This window comes from Peromyscus californicus, unplaced genomic scaffold, assembly GCF_007827085.1.
Source record: "Peromyscus californicus insignis strain IS unplaced genomic scaffold, ASM782708v3 Scaffold_5__1_contigs__length_169319896, whole genome shotgun sequence".
In the NCBI taxonomy this organism is placed as follows: Eukaryota; Metazoa; Chordata; class Mammalia; order Rodentia; family Cricetidae; genus Peromyscus; species Peromyscus californicus.
Window position 1 is genome coordinate 157940770 of NW_026294573.1, and position 9643 is coordinate 157950412.

Below are 9643 nucleotides of genomic sequence, written 5' to 3' on the forward strand. Positions count from 1 at the left end.
TAAAATTCTCTTTATATCTTACAATACAAAATTAAGGATTTCAATTGCTCTCATAATTTTCTCCCAAAGTTTTACTTATTTGATTCATTTTTTGTAACAAAAACAATCTCCATTTATTGTCATCTGATAATAGCATAAGGGCCACAAAAACAATAAGGATAAATGTTTCAGACTGTGTTACCAGCAGAAGACACTTTTAAAAACAGTGGGCTGTCTTCTTGACTTCCCCTGTCCTTCACCATTTCTAGTCAGAAACAGTTTGGAGCAGAGCAATATTATCACCTTTTAGTGTGATCCTCCCCAGTTGTTTTCTTGACTGTTTTAGACTTAATCTCTTCGGTGTCATCTAATATGAGGTCCATGTACTCATCAAAGCCATTAACACAACTCTCTATCTGCATTGTCTCTTGCAACACAGCAGCACCTGAATCCCAGAATTATTTTGCAAGTATCTGAAGATGAGGTTGATGGGCATCATCATCACCATCTGCACCTCCTTGCTCTGGCCAAGGTAGGCCTATGGTGGAAGTCACAAAGACCACACCTTGATTGACTCTTTTAAACTTTTCACTATATGTCATTCCAATGTATGGACCAGAATTTCTCAACAGGTGCACATTCTTAGTGACAAACATACTGTCCATGGGAGCCAGCTAGTGTTTAAAAGGTTCTACATGGGATTGCTAAGTGTATCACTTCTTACCTTTTGTTTGCATGTTGTTTTTATATAATTTATTCCTTGTTGATTGTAAAATAAATCTATTCTCAATTCCAGAATTTTATTGCAACATTTTATAAATAATGACATATGTTTATGTACTTGGCATTGTTCAAAGTGTTCACTATTACATATTTGGTTTTATATTTTTAATAAACTGTGAAAGTTCTAGTATCATAACCCATTTTTTTCTTTTTTCAGTCACAAGGCTGAAAAACAGGGCAAACAGGTATCCTTGCAAATGATCAAAGATGTTGGCACTATGACTTTTATTAAACTCTAAAATAGCTATAGCCCTTTTGTTTCAAAGCTATTTATTTTATCACTCAGTAGCATAAATGAGATGTTTTATACTTTATTTCTTACTGCACTAAAAAGTTTGCCACAGGAAGTTCTATAGCATGGGAATAAAGTTAATCTTCTTAAAATCTATTGAACTTGTCACCCACCATCCAACTATCATAGTTACAGAATTTTGCATGAGATTATACAATGAATAGAAAAATTGATTATAATATAAATGCATTCTTTAACAATATAATAATGTAATTTATTTAGCACCACTGAATTCTTATATATAATTAGGGGTTTCTTTAAAGAGTGGTCTCAAATGGAACTAGGTTGGGAACATAGGACATCAGTGATTTCCTGGATCAACTCTTGCAATTATCAAACCAGAATAAAGGATAATGGCAAGACCTAGACATAATGATTGAGTCAAAACACATCCAAAATCAGTGTCTTCATTTAGCAAATGGCATTGAAATTTCTGCATATGAAAGAGGAGAAAATATACCAGCAAAAATGCACTGAACATAATTCATTTTTTTCAAGTCTTATATTTTATTAATTGTTTAAATATTTAGTACAGATTGGACTCTGACCAGGGAATCAGTTGGCGACTTTTAGATATTCTAGTCTCTCTGAGCTCTTGCAAGTTCATTACCCAGTCCCAATCCCAGATCTGCAGCAGAACAGCTACTGCAGCCTCCCTGGACCCCTGAACTCATCCCCACTGGGTCACAGAGATCTTCCCTACAAACTTCTTTCCCACTACTGCTTGCTTTGTTCCAGCCCCCAAATCCAGCTGAAACTCCTTTTGAATCCACAGGCCACTTGGGCTGGGGAAGCAGGAAGGCTAATTGCAGATATATTCACCTCTCCATCTGATCCTTCAAATCCAATTCCCCAGTCTCATCGCCACATTCATAGAGACCTTCTGCTGTGGCCTCCCCTCACTTTCTGCTCTTCTTCCCAGGGGACTAACTAAGCATATCATGGTGGAAAACTGTCCTTTCATCCCTCCTGAGGACACCTTCCCCATACCCACAGCCTAAAGGTCAGCACCCAATACCTAGAAACACATTTTGTATTGGAACCCCTACCCCATTGGGCACACTTATCAGTACCTCAGAACAATTTCCTATCATGCAAAACACACCCACAATACTCTAAAAAACAGAGATAAAATAGAAACCACGTGTAGCACGAATTCTAATTGTTCTTAATAAAAACCAGGAGCCAAATATTGAGGTAACAGTTGAAAGATCAGAGAGACAAAGGAACAAGCTACAGCTACCTCTTACCTCACCAACTCCTCAGCCTAAAAGGGAGTGAGCGCCTGTCTCCTCCTGCCTTATATCCTCTCTCTACCTGGACATATTACTTCCTGTCTCCACCTTCTTAGTGCTGAGATTAAAGACATGAGATCCCAAGTGCCAGGATCAAAGGTGTGTGCCACCCCACTGCCTGGCTCTGTTTCTCGTTTAGACTGGGTCCATCTTGTGTAGCCCATGGTGGCCTTGAACTCACAGAGATCCACCTGCCTCTGCCTCTCAAGTGATAGGATTAAAGGTGTCTGCCACCACTGCCTGTTCTCTATGGCTAACTAGTGGCTTAGCTCTGCACTCTGATTTTCAGGCAAGATTTATTTGTTAGATTACAAACAAAATATCACCACAACCAAGGAACAAAATATCCATCAACAAAGACAAGACCAGATATTAACACCTAGAATTACGATCTTCCCAATTCCAGATGCTTAGACACCAGCATAAAAATACAATCAATTGTACCCAGGACAATAAGTCTCCACTAGTGCTCATCAACCCTACCAAAGCAGGCCCTGAGTATTACAACACAGCTCAAGTACAAGAAAAAAAATCCTTTAAATAATCTTCAAGACTATGATATATGATATATATCCTTCAAGAGGAAAGGAAAAAAAAATCCTTAAAAAAAAATCTGTGAAAACACAAACAGTGGAAAGAAATGAATGAAACTGCTCAAGACATGAAAGTTGAAATAGAATTAATAGAGAAAACCCAAACTGATGGAAATCTAGAAAAAAAATACAGAAACTTGAACAATAACCACAGAGGCAAGCTTCAACCACAGAATACTAGAGAATCTTAGGCATTGAAGACATGATTTAAAAAAATGGTTACCATGGTCAAAGAAACTGTAAACATAAAAAAGTCCTAACATTAACATCCAAAATATCTGGAACATTATGAAAGGATAAAATATAAGAATAATAGGAATAGACAAAGAAGAAAAAAACTCAGTCAAAGACACAGGAAATATTTTAAAAAAAAACCACTGAAGAAAATGCCCCTAGCCTAAAGAAGGATATGTCTATAAAGGTACAAGAAGCATATAGAACACCAAATAGAATAGAAACTCCCCTTAGCACATAATAATCAAAATACTAAATGTAGAGGACAAAGAATGAATATTAAAATCTACAAGAAGAAAATCAAGTAAGATATAAAGGCAGACCTATTAGAATAACACCTAATTTCTCAATGGAGACTAAAAGTCAAAAAAGCTTAGACAGATGCAATACAGGCTCTAAAAGACAACAGATTCCATCCCAGACTACTATACCCAGCAAAATTTTTGATGATCATAGATGGAGAAAATAATACATATTGAAGGTGCCAAGAAGAAAACTCCAAACTAAGGAGGTTGATGCAACCATGAAAACACAACCCATAAATAATGCCAGACTAGAAAATCCAAAGTAGAGAAATACACACACAAATGCATGCCTCCATCACTACCAATGCCAACACTAACAGGGATTTTAAAAAGTTGCTATCTTTCAATATCAATGGTCTCCATTCCCTCAATAAAAAGACAGCCTAAGACTAACAGAAAGGATGTGAAAACAGGATTCATCCTGCTGCATCCAGGAAAAAATTCTTACCATCAAGGATAGACATTACCTCGGGGTAAATAAAGGGTTGGAAAAAGGCATTACAAGCAAATGGACCTAAGAAGCACACTGATACAGCCATTTTAATATCTAACAGAAGGGACTTAAAACCAAAACTAAACAGAAGAGATAGGAAAAGACACCACATATTCATCAAAGGAAAAATCCACCAAGATGGCATTTCAATTTTTAGCATCTCTGCCCCAAATATAAGGGGCCCTGAAGTTTGTAAAAGAAACACTACTACAACTTAAATTACATATAGAACTGTAGATGTAATTCTTATTAATTAAGAAACTCAGAGCCAAATAAAGAATTAAAAGCCCAGAGATGGAGCAGTAGCCAAGAGCTAAGACCACCTTATCTTACCACTCGCTGCTGTCCTTCCCCTGAGAGAGAGACCTTCTTCCTGTGTCCTGTCTTTTTATTGCCTTTGTGTTCTGCCTTTTAATTGGCTGTAAACCCAACCACATGACTTCCTCGTCACTGCCTGTCTATACAGACCTCCAGGTCTCTATGGTTCATATTGAGATTAAGGTTCGGGTTGCCGCTTGGCTGTGTCCTTGAACACACAGAGATTCTGCCTGCCATGTGATCAGATTAACGGTGTGTGCCACCACAGCCAGACATCTACTAAATGGCATGCTCTTAGTTCTGATCTCCAGGCAGCTTTATTAACATACAAATAAAAATCACATTTCAGCACAAATAAAATATCACCGTATGGAACCTCATACACTGATTTGGGAGACTTAAGTTCCCCAATCTTGTCAATAGAGAGAGATCAGCTAAACAAAAATTAAACAAATGATGGAGCTAATAGATGTTATAAATCAAATGTACCTAACAGATATTCACAGAACATTCACTACAGCACAAAAGAATGTACCATTTTCTGTTCCTCCTTACCTTCTTGTAGGAGGGAATAGGTTGGGATGGTGAGGCTGAAGGGGCAGGAGGAGGGAAGAGGGGAATCTTTGGTATGTAAAATGAATAAAAAAAATTTCTTAATAAAAATACACAGAAAAAAAAAATGTACCATTTTCTCTGCAGCTTATGGGAACTTTTTCCAAAACTGACCACATACTTAGAACACAAAGCAAGTACCACCAGACACAAGGAAATGGAAATAACCCTCTGAATCCTATCAGATCACCATGGATTAAAGCTGGGTATCAGAAACAATAGGAAGTTTGCAAACTCATGGAAACTGAACAACTCACTAAGAAATTAAAAGTGGCTCAAGAGATAAATGAAGAAAGAAATTAAAGACTTCCTAAAATTGAATGAAAATGAATATACAACATATCCAACATATCGGACACAATGAATTCTATGCTAAGAAGCAACTTCATAGCATTAAGTGTCTACACACAAAATAATAATCTGTAAGATATTATACTAGCAATGTAAGAATACACCTGAAGGTTTTAGAAAAAAAAAATGTAGAAATCATACCCAAAAGAAAGCAAGAAATAATCAAATTCAAGGTGGAAATCAATACAATAGGAACTAAAATAATACAAAAAATCAATGAAAGAAAGAGTTCTTTGAGAAAATCAATAAAATTGACAAACCCTTATACAAACTAACTAAAAGGTAGGAATAGAACATCCAAATCAACAAATTTAGAAATAAAAAAGGGGTCATAGCAACAAATACCAAGGAAATCCAGAGAACCATTCACACATACTTTAAAATCCAGAGTACACCAAATTGGAAAATCTAAAAGAAATAGAAAATTTTATATGTGACAGAGGGTTAGCATCTAGAATATACAAATACTCTAAATATCTAGAAGATAAAATTTAAATTTCATTTTAAGAATTCTCTAATATTTCCTCACTTTTAGTTATGTTTTTTACAGTTCTTTTAAAGTATAAAACATGGCTATATTTCATTTTACATTTTTCATATCCAGTTTGTACATATGTAAAGAAAATAATGTTTCTATTATGGAAGTGAATAAAGTATACAGATTTTGGTTGAGTGACTAATTTCATGTGTTTTTCTTCATTTTTACTTTTTGTGAGTTATTCCTTTCCTTAATCCCTTTTCAACCCTGTCCTCACCTCATCCTTCCCATCTGACATTTGCTTTTCCATTATTCTCTCTTTTTTCTTAATGCCATCTGCATTCTATCCCCCTCTCCTTGAACCTCAATATGGCATCAAATACTTTCCTGACTTCTATGGGCACTCTGATTTAAGCACACATACTGAAAGATTCACAGCTACAATCCACAAATGAGTGAGAACATGAGTTGTTAATTTTTTGGTTCTGAGTTACCTCATTCAGAATTATTTTAAGTACTGTCCCTGTACCGGAGAATTTTATTTTTCTTGCAGTGAATACTATTTCATTATACATTAACCAGTATATGGTATATTCCAATATATGTTAATCACATTTTCATTATCTTTTTGACAGTTGATGCTTATCTAGACTATTACCATTTCCTGGCCATTGTGAATAAAGCATCAATGAACATGGATGAGAAAGGATCTCTGTAGTAGGACATAAAGTGTTTTGGCACTATGCTCAGCAATGGTACCACTGGCTCAGGTAGAGTTCTTTTTAATAATCTGTCCTAAAATATTCTGAAATTTCTCAGTCTACTTTCAACCATTTCCCAATACAGATTAACATTATTTTTGGATTGCAAAATACAAATAAATTAATTAAGGACCATATTCGTAATTTACAATTTTTATGTCATATCTCTTAAAGGAAAGTCATATATTTCCTGATACTAGATATAATTAAGGATCGGCTTTCAAATATATGTCATTGTGTAAACTAGTAACAAATATGGGTCATAGTTGCACACAGTCTTTTTTTTTAACTATTCCTTACCTTGTTATTTTTGATGTATCTAAAGTATTTATTTTGTAAACATTTAATAATTTTGGTTAGTCTGACATTTCTAATTAATAAGACTTTAGTTAATGTTGAAACATATTTGTTTTGTTTTTGTTATAGGTTTTTTCCATCTCAGTCTGGTCTTGGACACTTTATGTAGCCAATGGCCTTGAAACTCTAATTCTACTACAAGAATTGCAGAAATACTGACATTACCGGGGTGGCCCACCACGCTTAGGGTACTTGGTTCTGAAGATCAGAGAGTTTAGTGCATTCTAGGCAGGCATTCAACCAACTGATCTACATTTCCATGAAATGACGTATTTCACCCAGTGCTGAGTTGCATTTTGTTTACTTGGAAGCCATAGTAGCTGCAATCACATTTTTTAACCAACATTAATTGCATTATTAACAAATAAAATTGCAAATTTCCTGTGGGTTTTTATTTGCTTTTATTTCTTTGCTGTTGTTTTTGGTAATTAAATGTACCTTTTAGAGAGAGGATTTAAGACAGTGTAACTATCTTATTACTAAACAACCAAATGTCTTTCTACTAGATTTAACACTCATTAATAATAATTTTTGTTTGAAACTCTTACTACTATGGTGATGAGCAAATAATTATTTCATAATTTTAATTTTCCATACTTTATATTTTAATGAAGAATTTTATTCTTTTATCATTTTCAATGTTTTAATGATTTAAAATACATTATTATATTAATGTTCAATTTGTTGGCTTTGTAAAGTAAAATGCTGAATTGCAGCCTGCTGTGGGATGTCCTTTGTGCTGTGAATATATGTTGCCATGATTGATTGATAAAACGCTGATTGGCCAGTAGCCAGGCAGGAAGGATAGTGTAGGTGGGACAAGGAGAGAGGAGAATGCTGAGTGGAAGAAGGCTGAGTCAGAGAGTTGCTGCCCGCTGCCACGAGGAGAAGCATGATGTAAGATACCAGTAAGTCACAAGTCGTATGGAAATTTATAGATTAATAGAAATGGGTTAATTTAAGATGCAAGAACAGATAACAAGAAGCCTGCCACAGCCATACAGCTTATAAGTAATATAAGCATCTGTGTGTTTATTTGAGTCTGAGGGGCTGCCGGCCTGGGTGAGACTGGAGATAACTCCAGCTGCAGCAGCCTACATGTTTTAATACTTACACATGGTTGTGATACAAATATTACTATGTCAGATAATGATTGCCAAGAAAATATATATACAAAATTATCAGTGCAAATACAAATACTTTCTGCTCTCAATAAATTATTAAACTTTTATAAACAATTATGAAATAAACAATTATTTTGATAAAAATTACCTTTTATAAATCATCCAGAGTGAAGTAACCCAGACTGACAAGACAAACATGGTGTGAACTCATACCTAGTGGATGTTAGCTGTAAAATAAAGGAGAACTATGCTACAATCCACAGACCCAGAGAGACTAGGTAACAAGGAGAGTTCATGGGGGGACACCCAGATCTCCTTGAGAAGGGAAATAAAAGAGATTTTATGATTGGACTGAGGGCGGGTGGGATGTGTCATGAACGATCAGGTGTGGCGGGAGCAGGGATGGGGAGAGTGCTGAGGTGGACTTCTGGTGGCAGCTTTTCAAGGTCCAGTGGAAGTCTAAAACAGGAGACTTTCCCAGGAGTCTACAAGGAGGACCCCAGCTTAGACTCCTAGCAATACAGGGGACATAGCCTGTACTGACCACCTACTGTGACCAGAATTGGTGCCTGGCCCAGTTGTCATCAGAGTGTCATCATCCAGCAACTGATGGAAACAGATCCAGAGACTCAGAGCCAAACATTACTCAGAGTTCAGGAATCCTTCAAGGAAGAGGAAAAAGGAGTGTAGGAGCCAAAAGGGTTAAGGATAGCTCAGGAAGGATCACATAATTACTAACTTGCGTTCATAGGGGGCTGGCAGAGACTGAGCAAGACAACCAGGGAGCCTGCAAGTGACTGACCTAGGCACTCTGCATATATGATACAGTTATGTAGCTTGGTCCTTTTATGGGACTCCAACCACCTGGAACAGGAACTGTCTTGACTCTTTTCCTGGCTTCTGAGACCCTACTTCTCATACTGGGTTGCCTTGCCCAGCCTTAATACATGGGGAGGTGCTTAGTCTTACTGCAACTTAATATGCTATGTTTTATTGACACTCACAGAGACCTTCCCTTTCCTGGATTGAGACGGAAGAGGAGAGGATTGGGAGGTGGGAGGCAGGAATGGGGGAAAGGGACTAGGAAGGGAAGATGGGCAGGTGGCTGTGGCCAGGATATAAAATAGATGAATTTTTTTAAAAAAAGTTAAAAAATATCTTTTTTTGAAATTAAACTATTAGAATCTGTGAAACAAACAAGAATAAAAATTAAAACAGTTATTTTGATTAAAAATATCTGCAAGAAGATTCTTTATTTCTTTTGGTTTTTTGAGACAAGTTTTCTCTGTGTAGCTTTGCCCCTTTCCTAGAACTGACTCTGTAGACCAGGCTGGCCTCAAACTCACAGACATCCCCCGGCCTCTGCCTCCCGAGTGCCGGGATTAAAGACCTGAGCCACCACTGCCCGGCTCACAAGAAGATTCTTAAGTTATTTTTGTTGATATAAATATATATTAATACACTAGAAGCATTATTTTAGTTTTGATGTCCTGTAAAAATAATATTAAATGGATGGATTGAGATGTTAAAATTATCGTTTCAGGCTGGGCAACATTTAATCATGAAAGTGTAAAATAGAAGGTGTGTAAATTTCTTCAACTGAAGTTTATCAAGGTTCTCTTTCTGCAGCCTGGAAGAGACCTTAGCTAGCATGGTGGTGATTGGAAA

At 36.3% G+C, this 9643-nt stretch overlaps 1 pseudogene; it reads right to left on the bottom strand.

Moving 5' to 3' along the window:
- Positions 1-244: 244 nt before the first annotated feature.
- On the bottom strand, positions 245-6043 carry LOC128097086 (small nuclear ribonucleoprotein E-like; annotated as a pseudogene).
- Between the last annotated feature and the right edge of the window lie 3600 nt (positions 6044-9643).